This window comes from Babylonia areolata, chromosome 14, assembly GCF_041734735.1.
Source record: "Babylonia areolata isolate BAREFJ2019XMU chromosome 14, ASM4173473v1, whole genome shotgun sequence".
NCBI classification, from domain to species: Eukaryota; Metazoa; Mollusca; class Gastropoda; order Neogastropoda; family Buccinidae; genus Babylonia; species Babylonia areolata.
This window is the reverse complement of record NC_134889.1, coordinates 11,196,184-11,211,980: the sequence shown is the minus strand read 5'-3', so window position 1 is coordinate 11,211,980 and position 15,797 is coordinate 11,196,184. Positions and strand designations below refer to the sequence as shown.

General features: G+C 43.9%; 1 protein-coding gene across 2 annotated transcripts in view; it reads right to left on the bottom strand.

Annotated features, from left to right (window-relative positions):
• Nucleotides 1-15,797, bottom strand: part of LOC143289813 (uncharacterized) — an 85,606-nt gene that overhangs the window by 9,860 nt on the left and 59,949 nt on the right. The gene's annotated exons all lie outside the window — the stretch shown is intronic.

The following is a 15,797-nucleotide window of genomic DNA, read 5'->3' as shown; positions in this document are numbered from 1 at the left end:
ACAAATCTTTCAAAAGTATCAGCAGCAGAATTTCCAGCGCCATGTAAACTAACTGTTCAGTTACATAAGATTCAAGACTCAAGACTGATTTATAGTTGAAACGCATGTACTGATTATCACTTTTCAAAATGTGCAAACATTATTTCATTAACTGAATAAAACAAAATGTCATTAATAAGTTAATGCTAAGTTACAAGTAAGTTAAGAAAGTAAGTACATTGAAATATAATCATACACAGGCAGACACTGAGACAGACAAACACAGACAGACAGACAAACACTGACAGACAGACACATTATTCTCATCCCATCTCATCAATGCCATCCACCCCACCCCTCGCACCCCCCAACGCCACTCTCAAAACCCTCTCTCCATTCTGACTGAGCCTCCTAAGTGTCACATGATATATACTTTTCTGTTCAATTCCTAAAGATTCAGGCATCACACTTATTCCCTGACAATTTTCCTCAAAAGCACATTCACTATATTTGGTCACACTCACAGACTTTGCATAAACGAAACTGGTACAGGTACAGTCATTAGAACGTAAACTTCCAGGCATTGGCTCTAATCAGTATTATTGCTTAAACTTCCAGGCATTGTCTCTAAATCAGTATTATTGCTTAATCATATTTAGTCGCTGTTCAAGTGTTTCCGAATGTTTGCCCTGCTGAAATGAGTGTGTGGAAGAGGGGGGTAGAGGAGGTGCAGGGTAATGTGTGTGGTGTGTGTTGGAGCTCATGTACGTTTATATGTATTCGACTGTGCTTTCATATCTGTGAAACTACATGTTCGGTGCATATCTGTTATGCATGTGTGGGTGTATATGTGAATGTGTGTCTTCATGTTTTACATGTTTGCTTTTTTCTTTTCTTTTTTTTTTTTTTTACATTATAGTTATTATTTATTATTTATTTATTTATTTGTGTAAGCTTATCTATCATTTATTCACCTTTTTTTTTTTTTTTTTTTTTTTCAAGGCCTGACTAGGCGCGTTGGGTTGCGCTGCTGGTCGGGCATCTGCTTGGCGGGTGTGGTGTGGCGTGTGTGGGTTTGTCCGGGCGCAGTGGCGCCTCCTTGAGCTACTGAAACTGAATTCTCCCGGCATAACCACTCAGCTTCACGACTTCAGTTTCCGTCAGGGTGGCGACACTGTGGTCGGGCGGATCTATGTGCTCTGCGCCGCATCTGCTAGGCGGATGCCTGACGGCAGCATGGCCAGGCGCGCTTGTCAGGCCTTGAGTGCATGCTTATATATTTGTGTACCTATCCTCTTGAGAATGATCTGAGAATTGTGTGGGTGTATGTAAGAATGTGTGTCTTCATGTTTTACATTAATTTGCTTATTTATCATCTTTGTTTTATTATCTATTTGTTTATCTATTTTTATTATTATTATTATTATTATTATTATTTTATTATCATTACTACTACCTTTTTTTTTGTATCATAATTTTTTTTTTCTCAAGGCCTGACTAAGCGCGTTGGGTTACGCTGCTGGTCAGGCATCTGCTTGGCAGATGTAGTGTAGCGTATATGGATTTGTCCGAACGCAGTGACGCCTCCTTGAGCTACTGAAACTGAAACTGAAACTGCCCTGCTGTATTTTTTCTCTTCTCCAGTCTTACATATTTTCTAATTCATTTTCATCCATTGCAAAAACAAACAAATGAACAAGAAATCTTACCTTTTACTCCCCTCAGCAACAAAGTGTCAACAAGATGACAGCTCCACTTCGAGCTCTCTTTGTTAACTGGCCGAAGACAACACGACACACACCAGCTGACCTAATTGTCACGGTTCAGTGCATGTTCAAACAGCCAACATTCCACAGGCTGGGAACACAAAAGTTGGACCCTTAGCGTAGAGATAATTATGGGTGTGGGGATGGGGGCACACTGCCGTGGCTGGCTTTACTTGGGCGAGGGAAGGGGTTGGAATTACATAATGACTGCGAGAGGTTGGATGGGGAGCTGGAGAATGGGGGAGGGGGGCCGGGGGGGGGGGGAGAGAGGCGGGCTGTGTGTGTGTGTGTGTGTGAGAGAGAGGGACAGAAAGGGGAAGGTTTGCTGTTCAGACACAGATTTGAACGGAATGGTGTTACAACAAAATGAGTGAGTGAGTGAGTGTGTGTGTGTGTGTAAGGGGGGGGCGGAGGGGGGGGGGGGGGGGGGGGGGGGGAGGAGAGTGAGAGAGACAAAGAGCACACCTAAGTAAGTGAGAGGCACAATTTACAAGCCTACGTACATGTAAGAAAAACAAGAATATTACTTTAATTATCATTTTGTGATTGAAATGGCGCATTCACATCCATGCACACACAACCCTGAAGTGTCTAATATCGAAAACAACGTTTAAATAAACCCCACAATATGAAAATGAAGAAACTCTAATCATCCAACATAAAACCACTGGTATCACTTGGGCTTCACTACACCAGGACAGATACAAAAATGGTCAAAATGTCTGCAACAAAACCGTTCTTTTCACGATAAAATAGAATAAATCATACTGATCACGCTGATATAAACTTGACCGCTGTAGGTGGGCGGGAACATGATTAGATTTTGATTTTTAATAATTATTTCTCGCACATTTGGCCATGAGAGAGCGCCTTACAAAGATCCGCAAGGCATGAGCAAGCGAGGGTTACGCAAGCGCGGTATAAGGTGTCGCCAGAGGAATGCGTTTAGCGCAGTACAGTACTTGTGGCTGACAGCTGCCGCGCTGATGCTGTCCTATACCTCCGTTAGTAGGTCACTGCGGCAGATGACAGATACCGTACAGAAAGTAAGAGAACTCTTTGGGGTCAAAAGAAAACAAAATTTTTAATTTCATCTATTACATACTAAATTGGTAGAAAACGCAAGTTTGCTTTTATGAATGTTTTACAGTTTCTTAACAGTCCTGACACTTCATAAAGAATGAAATCGGTATTATACCGACTGCAAAGGTGAATTTACGAAGGCAGCACGGGATGATTTAGTTCGCAGGAACAATTATGTTGACATTTTACGCAATGCACAACTTGGAAATACTTCATGCTCTGCTTATTAACGTGTAGTATATGAATATCTCAATACCTGTTAACTAGGTTTGTTTCAATGAACATTGTCGGAGCACTGTCCAGACAATTAATTCAGAAAGCATGGAAGGCAGATGATGGCAAAATCGACCAACATCATGTCTTGATGTAAAAAGAACGGTAGGAAATATATATTTTTCTTTGGAAATGAAGCGGTATTTGCAAATGTGGCTCACTAACCCTGCCGCAGTAGACACGTTGGTTTAGCATGGGAAAGAAAATGTATCTGGCTGGAGTATGAAGGTGGCAAAATGAAGTGCATCAGATAGTCATGAAGAGCAAAGACTGGCTGGAAAATGAAAATGGGTCAGTCTCCAGAACTTTGTTGGAAATGGGGGTCTCTCAGTCTGATTCAGTATAAACATGTGTTTAGAATGGTTATTCAAATGTTTCACATGTTATCAGGATTGCAATTCATTAGAGAAATGTCTGCAACAATTTTGTGAGAATATGGTTTGTTCTTGTGTCTTAAATGTGTTGAAAATTATTAAAAACATCCAAAATTTCGGCGCCATTTTGTGACATGGCAATGTGTCTAAACATGAAGTGGTCTGAAACAAATAAGTACAAACCTGATTAAAATCCAGTACATACAGACCTGATCTATATTCATTCGTTGTGATAATAAAACATTGATCATCAGTAAAAATGGTACATTAAGTTTGAAATATTACGCAAAAATACCCGCGTGACAGACGTAAACAACCCATTCCTCTTGACGTATTTTTATTTATTCAAAGGCAAGCACATTCATGATTACACTACACGTTCTTTACTTGCAACAGGTGGTCAACATATCTATCTTCTGCAGCACATACACTCATTTTCTGAAAAAAAAAGACTGTTCAACTATTTAAATGCGATCGACGTCGCATATTAATTTTCAGTTCCGCTTTTCTGTGTTACTTCAGTGCATGTGAACGACCCAATAAAAATATACATGTAAACAAATTTAGAACTGTTTCCACATAAATCATGCGGATTCATCGCGGGAAAGCGTAAATCGGTTTGACAAACACCCTTCAATCGTGTGTGTTTGAACACAGATTCAGAGAATGTGTTGTTTCCGACAGCGTGTGAGATGTACATATGTTACACGGAAATCTCCGATATGTTCATTCGCACCCCGTGGTTGCTATATTTAAAAAACAACAACAAAACTGTGTATGTTAATTTCGTCGTTGTTATGGTTTGTTTGTACTTTATCTCTGATCCGATTAAGTTTAGACACAATCACTGTTTTTGACACATGGCGAGATGCGGTAATATACGGATACTGGCGTAAGATTTCGAACCAAGTAAACGCATGTAGTTCAGTAAGACTGTTTTCAGTTGAAGACTTGTTGCATCAAAAGTTCCAAACAAGAAAGTTCAAAGCAGAAAATCACCCCCTTAAATTACCTTGATTTTGGTTTTTGCTGTCTGGTGAAGTTTTATCACGAAATGATGTAAACTAGTTTATCAGTTCACAAGACACACGAAGTGTGGAACGAAACACTGGGGAGAACTGATGTGAAAATGGAGTGCCTGCAGTGTTTCTGAAAAATAAAATCATCCAGGGTGGGGAGTTAGTTTAGGTATTTTGGGTTCCATGTTACATATGTCATAAGGTTTTAGGTAATCATTAATAAAATACATAATTTTGCACAGGCTTTGTTTGAATGCATTGCATTGGCTAAGGATCGCGTGATAGATTCCTTACTATCATTATAAATCCAGTAATTCAAACATCTGCGTCGGGAAAGTTAGTTTAGGTAACTTGGATTCAATGTTACACGTGTTACAAGAAAGTTTTACATAATCATTAATAAAATTTATGATCCATTGTTATCATTATGATTATTATTTATATCCCACGCTAAATCAACGTCTACTGCGCCAGGGTTCGTGAGTCACATTTGCAAATACCCCTTCATTTCCAAAGAAAAATATGTATTTCATACCGTACTTTTCACATCAAGACATGATGTTCAATTTTGCCATCATCTGCCCTCCATATTTTCCCAGTTTACTGTCTGGACATAGCGCCGATAATGTTCACTGAAATCGAAACAGGTTAACACATATTTAGATATTCATATTCTACACGTTAATAAGCGGAGCATGGAGTATATCCAAGTTGTGCATTGCGTAAAATATCAACAAAATTGTACTTACGAACTAAATGATCCCGTGTTGCCTTTGTAAATTCACCTTTGCAGTCGGTATAATACTGATTTCATTCTTTATGATATGTCATGAATGGTAGGAAACTAGAAAACAATCATAAAAGCGGATTTGCGTCTTCTACCACTTTAAAATACATGAAATTGAAAATGTTTGTTTCCTTTTGACCCGAAAGAGCTCTGTTCCTAGCTTATTGTTCAGATTCAGTTACCTGCTCACAGATCGGCATCAGTTTCAGTTTCAGTAGCTCAAGGAGGTGTCACTGCGTTCGGACAAATCCATATACGCTACACCACATCTGCCAAGCAGATGCCTGACCAGCAGCATAACCCAACGCGCTTAGTCAGGCCTTGAGGATAAAAAAGGTGAATAAATAATAGATAAACTTACACAAATAAATAAATAAATAAATAATAATTATAAAGTAAAAAAAAAAAAAAGAAAAAAAAGAAAAAGGTGAATAAATAATAGATAAGCTTACACAAATAGATAAATAATTAAATAAATAATAATTATTTTAAAAAAAGGTAGTAGTAATAATAATAATAATCAAATAATAACAATAATAAATAAATAAATAAATAAGATAACAATGATGATAAATAAGCAAATAGATGTAAAACATGAAGACACACATTCACATATACACCCACACATGCATAACAGATATGCACCAAACATGCAGTTTCACAGATATGAAAGCACAGTTAAATACATATAAACGTACATGAGCTCCAACACACACACACACATTACCCTGCACCTCCTCTACCCCCCTCCTCCACACACTCATTTCTAGTCTACGTATCGCAGCTTCCACGGCACACATACACACACACACACACACATACACACAGATGAACACTTACTTGTACAAGCACACACACATATGCCCATATCTCCCACCCCCAACCCCTCCACATATATACAAAGATATATATATATACGTTCCAATATCCTGTTGTTCCCACAGTGTAGGCATGCATACACTCACATACCTCATCCTCTACCCCACTTCCCCCCGTACCCCCACCTCCCCCTCACACACACACACACACACACACACACACACCACGCACGTGCACAGAACTCTACTGACACTTGTGTACACTTACACTCTTGCGCATGCACAAACGCACTCAAAAATACAGACCCACACATGCACACAAACACACACACGAACAGAGGCTGCCACTGATTGGCCGCAAGAGGGATGGGAAAAGATCTCTGATGCCAAGAACGTGGCGTCTAGTGTGTTGCTCAGTCTATTGTATTTGGAAAAGCCCACAGAGACTCTGTTCCGTTTTGAAGAAATTTGCGCAATGTTGGTTTGGAATGATCATCGCCGAAGAGCAGGCCGGCTTCAGAGCAGGGAGAAGCACAACAGAACAAATCTTCAACCTGCGCTTGCTGTGCGAGAAATATCTCCAGCACCAAAGAGACCTCTACCACGTCTTCATTGACTTCAAGAAGGCGTTCGACAGGGTATGGCACGCTGCCTTATGGGCCACCATGCACAAATTCAACATCAGTGAAGACATCATCCAAGCCATACAGAACCTATACGAAAGAGCAACCAGTGCAGTCCTCTTCAATGGTAACACGGGTAACTGGTTTAGAACCACGGTCGGAGTCAGACAGGGCTGTCTACTCTCTCCTACTCTCTTCAACCTCTTTCTTGAAAGGATCATGACTGACGCCCTGGATCATGTGGGAACTGTCAGCATTGGAGGCAGAGTCATCACCAACCTGTGCTTTGCCGATGACATTGATGGCCTGGCAGGAGAAGAGAAAGAACTCGAAGAACTCGTGCACAAACTTGACAAGACATCATCAGCCTACGGCATGGAGATCAGTGCCGAGAAGACCAAGGTTATGACCAACAACAGCCAAGGCGTAACGTCCAACTTGCACGTAAACGGTGAAAAACTGGAAGAAGTCTCCTCCTTCAAATACTTGGGTGCCATTGTGTCAGACGAGGGTTCGAAACCAGAGGTCCTGTCCAGAATCGCGCAGACTACTGCCGCACTGAGTCGATTGAAGACTATATGGAAGGACAAAAAGATCTCCCTCTCGTCCAAAATCAGACTAATGCGCTCCCTCATCTTCTCAATATTTCTATACGCTTGCGAATCCTGGACCCTCACTGCAGAACTCCAGAGAAGAATCCAGGCCCTGGAAATGAGATGCTTCCGCAAGATCCTGAACATTACATACAAAGACCACATCACAAATGAGGAAGTGAAAAGAAGAGTCCAAAACGCCATTGGCCCATTCAAAGACCTGCTAACCACAGTGAAGGAACGCAAGCTCCGCTGGTATGGACACGTCACACGATCAGACGGCCTAGCCAAGACCATCCTGCAGGGTACCGTACAAGGAAGGAGGAAGAGAGGCAGACAGAGAAAGCGGTGGGAGGACAACATCAAAGAGTGGACGGGCCTGCCATTTGCCACAACTCAAAGGGCCGCTGAGGACCGAGGCAGGTGGCGCGAGCTGACCAGGCAGTCATCCATGGTGCCCCAACGACCCACCCACGGGTCAAGGGATAGATGAGATGATGAGATGAGATGGTTTGGAAATGATGCCGATATTTGTTTGATTTGCAAAGCATCGTGCTCTGCCTTTCATGTTAGACTTATGGCCGCTCCCTCTCTCTGCTTTTATTTCTTTGAGGCGATCGATGGTGTGATGGCCTTGTACCTGTTCTTTTTGATATTCTTTGACTTTTCTGAGGATTTCCGATTTTCCTAGATGTAGGCCGCTCGTTGGTGTTGCGTTACCAGCAAGTCTGTCAGCTCTCTCATTTCCCTTAACACCTGCATGTCCCGGGCAGTATGACCATGTGAGTTTTTTAATCTGAAAGTTGCGCATTGCCTTATGCCACTCTGGGCTTCCCATTCCGTTTTCACTTTTCTGTATGAGTTTCATTGAGTCGGTTAGAGTCATGGCATGTTGGTTTCCGGGCGTATGGATGGACGATAGCCACTGGAGGGCATGTGTCACAGCTTCAACTTCCATCGTTAGGCTGGAGGTTGTGACTTTGTAGGCAGCATTCTCTTCCCTAACTGTTTTTCCATTTTGTTTCGCAGTGAATCCCCGAACCAGATTGGTCTTTGGTGACTGAGCCATCTGTGTATATGATGATGTCCTCTTCTTTACTGTTTTCTTCTATAAGCAGCTTCACTTCCGCATCAGTTTTGCCCTCTGGCCATTCCCAACAATGTCTTCCTAGAGTGGGTGAAATGGCTGTGTTGAATAGATGGTTGAGGTTTTCGGGGTTTTTCTCCCATTCTTTTGTTTCTTTCAGGTCTTGTAGTCGGCATACTAGCTGGATTGTGTCTTCTGCTTGCCCCATCCATGATCTTCCTTGTCCTAGGCGGCTGCCTTTTGGTTCTTTGACTGCATCATGCAGTTGGTTTTGAGGGTTTTCTAATGCTTTGAAGTAGGTCTTGACCTGTTCTAACTTGTTTCTGGCCTGCACTGAAGGAAGGTCAAGCAGGTATCGCATGGTTTCTGTGGGCGTGTCTTTTGTTGTTCCAAGGATCAGCCTCATAGCTTATTTTTGAACTCTTTCTAATTTTAGGAGGTTGCTTTGAGATGGTGTTGTTAGCCCAAGTCCGTAGTCGATCACATTGAGGACGAGTGATTGGTATAGCAGGAAGAGGTGGCGTTGTTCAATACCTTTGGTTGCCATTGCTTTTAAGATTGAAAGGCCCTTTTTGCATTTGAGAACAGTATTTTACGTATGTTTTCTGAAGGTCAGCATCCTGTCGAAGTGTATTCCTAGGTAGCGTAGGCATTCAGTTTTCTCGATCTGAATCCCATCGAGTGACACAGAAGGTGGTGATTTGCTCGCGGTTTTGTTGTTGAGGGTGCACAGCAACGTTTGGGCTTTTGCTGGATTGATGGAAGATCCTGTGTCTTTGCACCATTGAGCAATATTGTTTAGTTGTTTCTGGACGGCTTTAGTTCTTTCCTGAGCATCTTTCGAAGTTTTGAAGACCAGGCCATCATCCGCAAGAGTAAGCACCCGAGCTATTCCATTGTTGTTTAAGTCTGCAAGGCTCTTCGTGTAGACATTGTAGAGGACAGGAGAAAGCGGAGACCCTTGTGGCAGTCCCATGGATAGTTTAGAAGGTGCAGACATCCAATCTCCGAGGCGTAGGACGACGGTTCTTTCCTGAAGCGCTGCTGCTATCCATCTTGTCAGTGTCAAACTTACTCCATACCTTACTAAGCGCGTTGGGTTACGCTGCTGGTCAGGCATCTGCTTGGCAGATGTGGTGTAGCGTATATGGATTTGTCCGAACGCAGTGACGCCTCCTTGAGCTACTGAAACTGAAACTGAAACCATACCTTAGTAGCAGCTCCATGAGGTGCGCAAACTGGACTTTATTGTAGGCATTTTCAAGATCGATTGCTACTGCTAGTGTTTCTTCTTTTTTTTGAAATCCTTCATACACCTCATATGCAAAAGCAGCTGCGTTTTCCCATGTGGACTTGCCTGTTCTGTAACCACCTTGATTTGAAGGGAGAATGTGCTTGTGTTCAAGATCCCTTGCAAGTTTCCTGGCTATCATGCGTTCCATAAGCTTTCCGGCAATGTTTTGCATGGTTAGGATCCGGTAGCAGCTTACCTGATGATGGTCCTTTCCTGGTTTTGGTATGGGTTTTAAGAAGCTGTGTGTCCAGTCCTCCGGCACATGTCCATTGTGGAAAATGTTTTGATATAGATTGAAAAGGTTGCTTCTGTCTTCTTCCGATAGTTCCTTGATGTCCGAGTAGCGAACTTTGTCTGCGCCAGGAGCCGATTCTTTCTTGCATTTAGCTATTGCTTCGTTTAGATCATCTATTGTCAAGTCATCATCAGGTCCAGTCTGCATAAGGGTTTGGTTTAACTCCTCAACATATTTCTTTTTCTCATCTAAGTTTCTTTGATCGCTCTGTTGTATGAAACGTTTGAGCAGGGTGGATCCTTTTTCTTTGTTTGTCTTAAGCTTGGTTCCGTCAGTGTCTACCATGTCTGGGGTTGTTGTGCACGTTTTCCCTTCCATGCGACGATAAAATTGCCAGAACTCTGTCAATGTTGAGTCATAACTGAGTGCCTTGCAAAACTGTTTCCACTTGCAATTTTTGGCCTCTTGAGCAATGATTTCAAACTGTTTAGTTTTTTCTTTCATTTTTGTTTCAATATCTTTGTCTGGAGATGGTTTTGTTCTTTCTTTTTGCCAAAGTTTGACAGCCACATGTTTTTCTATCCAGGCTCTCTCTGTGTCGGTATTCCACCATGGGGGCTGAATAGTTTGCATCCTGTTCGGTGCCGTTCTTTTGTTTCTTCTGCGTCTTAATTTTTCGATGACGGTTGTCTCTTTGGTTTCATACTGAAATGGATCACGCGGTTTCATACAGGGTTTATCTGACAGTTTCTGTAGACAGAACACTACCGGGAGGTGGTCACTGCCTTGGTGTGGAAGCGTCTCTGCATTCATTTCTGCTCTGAATTTTGGAGATGTTAGGGCGATGTCGATCACACTGTCACTGTCCCCTTGTCTTGTTCCAAGGCGAGTTGGGGATGTGGTTGTTAATGGGCTAAGAAGAATTTCCCCTATCATTCCTTCAAGTGCGAGTCCTTGTGGGTTGGTGTTCCGCTGGTCCCATAGCTTCGATCTTGCATTGAGGTCTCCACAGATAATGACTGAGTCTCCAAGTTCGTTCTCTATTTCCTCTAAAAAGGCCCAATCCTCTTTTGTTGTGCAGGTTCCTGGGTGAACATAGGCATTGATGAGCACGATGCTTTTGTGAATTCCGTCAGGCTTTTCGAGACGCACCCCCACTAGTTCACATGAGTTGCTACACCATTTCTCTAGATTTATGGTGGAAACTTTGTTTTTTAGGTTTTTGTTCAGTATGATTGCTACTCTTCCTTCATTCCTTTGAAAGACTGTGAAATTCTCAAAATGTATTGGTCTGTCTGCACTTGTCCTAGTCTCTTGGAGACATAAAATGTCAAAATCATATGCCAATTTCTCAATTGTTGAGATTCTCATTCTCGCGCTGGAACAATTCCAGCTGCCGATTCTAAAGAATTTCTTTGACAGCCGCTCTGCTTTTGTCATTCTGCTACCTAAGCAGAGTCTTTTCCCACCTCTTTTGCCACGCCTGTTTTGGGGTTTTGGGGATGTGAATTTATGTCTCGTGCTATGCAGCTGATCCCCGAGGTGCACGCGAGACAGGGTTTTGTTAGTATAACAGCATCAGCGCGGCAGCAGTCAGTCACATGTACTGTACCGCGCTGAACGCTTTCCTCTGGCGACCCCTTTTACCGCGCTTGAGTAACCTTCGCCTATGCTTGCCTTGCGACTCTTTGTAAGGCGATCTCGCACAGGCAGAAGTTATAAAAATATTCGATTCTGGTCATTAAAAATCAAAATCTACCTATGTTCCCGCCCCCCTATAGTGGCCAACTTTATATCAGTGTGATCAGGATGATTTATTCTATTTTATCGTAAAAAGAACGGTTTTGTTGCAGACATTTTGACTTAACGCAAATTTTAATCTAAATTTCCTGGCCTATGGGCTTTACCAAGTAAGACAAGGGCCAGTGTGTTGCGTAAGTGGCCACCTATCTTTTGTCAAGTGTGGAACGGGTCAGACTCAGGTGGGTAGCCCACCCAGGAAGGGTTGCCTCTGTCCCCAAGTAACTTGGGCAAAACCAAGTGGGCCCCGGGTCGGATTCGGGTGGGCAGCCCAGCACGGAAGAGTTGCATTCCCTGTTCCCAAGTACCTTGGGCAAACCCATGTGGTTCCCAGCTTCTAGATGGGTTGATGCTGTCTGGGCAGAGAGCAGCTAATGTGAAATGAGATTCAGACGCTGACATTGTCATGAGAACACCAATTTACTCTGATAAAATAAAAACACGAAAACCCAATCAATCAATAAAATAAAATAATGTACGTTTGAACAAAAACAAATAACATTAAATAATAAAACCAATCAATAAATAAAATTAAATAAAAGAAACGTTTCACCAGTACATTTCTGTAGGCATACACTTTCACATTCTTTTACATGTGTGCATAGTTCGTTTCGGGATATTTCACATTAGACATCAGTTAGACATTTTGAATTTAAACACAATATCCAAGTTGTCATTGACAAATGCTGCGATACCTACACTAGCAGATAGTTGTCAACAAGCATGTTACTTGAATACTGTCAGGACTACCACAGCAGTTTACTGACCTCCTAGCTTGGCTGGGCAACTAGACTGAACACCTTTTCACTGACATATTATTTCCTTGTCAGTTTGTCAGCAGTGTCACTAGCAGTGGTTGTGCCAGCAGATTACAGTCCCGTGTGGAGAAGGAATGGCGAACAGCAGCAGCAGTGGAGAAAAGGTGAGCGTGTGGGGGGAGAAGTTGCTAAATTTCAGCTCAGCTGTCAGTTTCTTGCACTGCAATGTTTGTTACGTTCCGTCGTTTGTAGTATACCTGCCTACCTGCTCGTTTCAAAATAACCACCGTACACGTTACGAAAACGAAACAACATGATATTTCATGACTGTTGTGGTGAACATCATTCATGATGTTGGAAAACTGGCTTTTGCATAACAAGGGCAGTTGTGTCCCCTTGTGAGGTGTTCTTTATAAGAGTAATAGTTGGTTCTGTCCCCTTATGATGTGTTGTCTTTGAGAGTAATAATCTGAATCACTTGTATTACCTCGGTAGTCGTGTTCGTTCTTGGAATAATATTCTGCTCCGCTTGCCTCACCTTGAATTCTTCAAACCTTTCTTATCACGTCTTGCAAAGAAATGTTTCTTGTGCGTTAGTAATGACTACCTCTGACATTTTCCAAGACGAACAGGTTTCTTGAAGAGAACGGTGTTTTAACAGTCAAGTTCCGGAGCCTCTGACTTCTTGGTGTCGGTGGAGATATCCACAGTGCAACATGGAATGCCGAGAAGAAAGAACAATTGTACATCACATAATTTCTTACTCACTTGTGCAAGCAAAGTTCTGTGTAATAACCCAGTGTTCAGTTGTCTTTGTGTCCGTGGTGAACTTCTACTAATCATTTTCTGTGGAAATATTTTGTCTGTCAATACTACATTTGGAATAAACAGGAGGAGTTTGTATTATACTCCATGTTTGGTGATACATATACTTACCATGTCAAACTGATGCAAACTAGGCCTATTGGTTTGCTCTGCTTGGCCAAATTTCGCGCGGCTAACAGTGAAAAGACGCCCCTCTTTGCCTGGCCCGCTTTTAGCCAATCAAACGCCTCTAAAAGCTATAAGCGCTGAATCATTCCGTGGCCGTGAAAGAAAATGCCCCATGAGAACCACGGCGGAGACGCGGGGACGGACGGGCGGGCATTCGAGTTTGACATGGTAAGTATATGTATCACCAAACATGGAGTATAATACAAACTCCTCATTTTGGTATCATATACTGTACCATGTTAAACTGATGCAGAATTTAAAGCAAATGGAGGAGGGCAACGCCTACTGGTTCGTATGGGGAGCCCTTGTAGCCGAGACGGCAGTGTTAGCCGCGACAAAGGAAATCTCTTTGGAACCGTCAGCCCTGGTCATACGGAAATCCCGGAGATAGAAGTTGATGAAGAGATTCTCAGACCGCCAGAAGGCTGCCTCCAAGACATGCTGCAGTGGCACCGAGTGCTGGAAAGCAGCCGAAGTAGCTATGGCCCGCACTTCGTGTGTTCTGGGATTAAGACAACTGATATCCTTGTGTGCATGAAAGTAGGCTGTACGAATGACTTGGGAAACCCAGCGGGAAATGGTGCCTGCAGCAATGTCTTTCTTGTAATTCTCATTGAGGGAGATGAGAAGGCGCCTCTGAGAAGAACGCCTATGGCGAGACCTATCCCAATAGTATTTGAGACACCGAACGGGGCAGAGATGCCTATCCTCATCATCTTGGGTAAGAATATCAGACAAAGGTCTGACCCTGAGAGAGGGGGAAGGGACATCGGGGTCTTGGTTCTTAGCCAGAAGCACTGGAAGGAAACGAAGAGTGATGGAACCATCTCTGTGGAATGCTAGATCTTGTGGCATTCCACTAAGACCATGAATCTCGCTTCTACAACGGCCAGTGGCCAGCAACAGAAGGAAAGTGGTCTTGAGAGTGAGCAGGTCAAAAGGAATAGTCCCCAATGGCTCAAAGGGCTGTTTTCGAATGAAATCCAGCACCAGGAACAAGTCCCAGAGGGGTACTCTTCTGGGATTCCTAGCTTCCTTCAGAGAGGCGCCCCTAGCCACCTCTCTGAGCAGGAAATCAGCTTCAAAAGCGGGACCACCTAGCTGTTTGATAGTGGTACAGATGGCAGACCTGTACCCTCGCACAGAACTAGCAGACAGGTTGAGAACCGAGGAGCAGTGAGCCAGAAAGTTGGCCAGCTGCATGCTCGTAGGGTTAGTAGGGGGAATGTTCTGAGCTGCACACCAACGCAACCATTTCTTCCAGCGAAAGTCATACAAAGTCTCTGTTCCCTCCCTCCTGGCTTTGGAGACTATGGAGAGGAGGTCGGAGGAGGCACCCCCCTGGGTCAGCGCGGCCGACACAGAGGCTGACCGAGGGGTGGAAGACTTCAATGGTGATGCTGACAGTTCCGACCGCACAGCAGCCACGCGTGCAGGTGGAGCAGTTGAGGATTGGAGTGAGGAATGCCCGAACGAGGCTGCCTCAGCAGATGAGGTTTGGTTTCCAGTTCCAGGGGTGGAACATGTGTCAGGGACTGAAGGACCGGAAACCAGGGCTGGGCTGGCCATTTCGGCGTAATGAGGATCAGCTGCGGGCGTTCCAACCTGGCTTTGCGTATCACCTTGGACAGGATTGGAAAGGGAGGAAATGTGTAGGCAATCAGACTGCTCCAGTCTAGAGAGAGAGCATCCACTGCCCACGCTTCTGGGTCGGCGACCAGAGAGACATAAGCGGGAAGTCTCTTGTTGAACTTTGTGGCAAAAAGGTCCACCATCGGCCGGAACCACTGTTCCCACACCCCCTGCAGGGTGTCCTTGTCCAGGGTCCACTCTGTGTGTATGACACTCTTGGACCTGCTGAGAGCATCTGCCAAGATGTTGTCTTTTCCTGCTATGTGTCTCGCTGAAAGTGCAAAGCCCTTGCTGTGGCACCAACGGAGGACAGCCTCGGTCCGCAGAGAGAGGTCTGCCGAGTGCGCTCCCCCCCTTTGTTCACGTAACATGCGACCGTCGTATTGTCCGTGAACAAGCGGATGGTCTTGCCAGTGGCCTCCCCCATGAAGTGCAGGAGAGCCCTGCGAACTGCCTCCAGTTCCAGAACATTGATGTGGCATAGGCGCTCCTCCGGGGACCAAGTCCCTGCTGCATGGAGTGAGTCCATGTGGGCTCCCCCGCCCAGGGAGGAGGCGTCTGTGAATAGTGCCACCTGAAGATTAGGCGGGGCTATGGGCACCCCCTGTGTCAGAAGAGGGGTGGTTAACCACTCTGATGTCACCTCGAGGAACCACTCGCCCAGACATAGGGTATCCCATGGC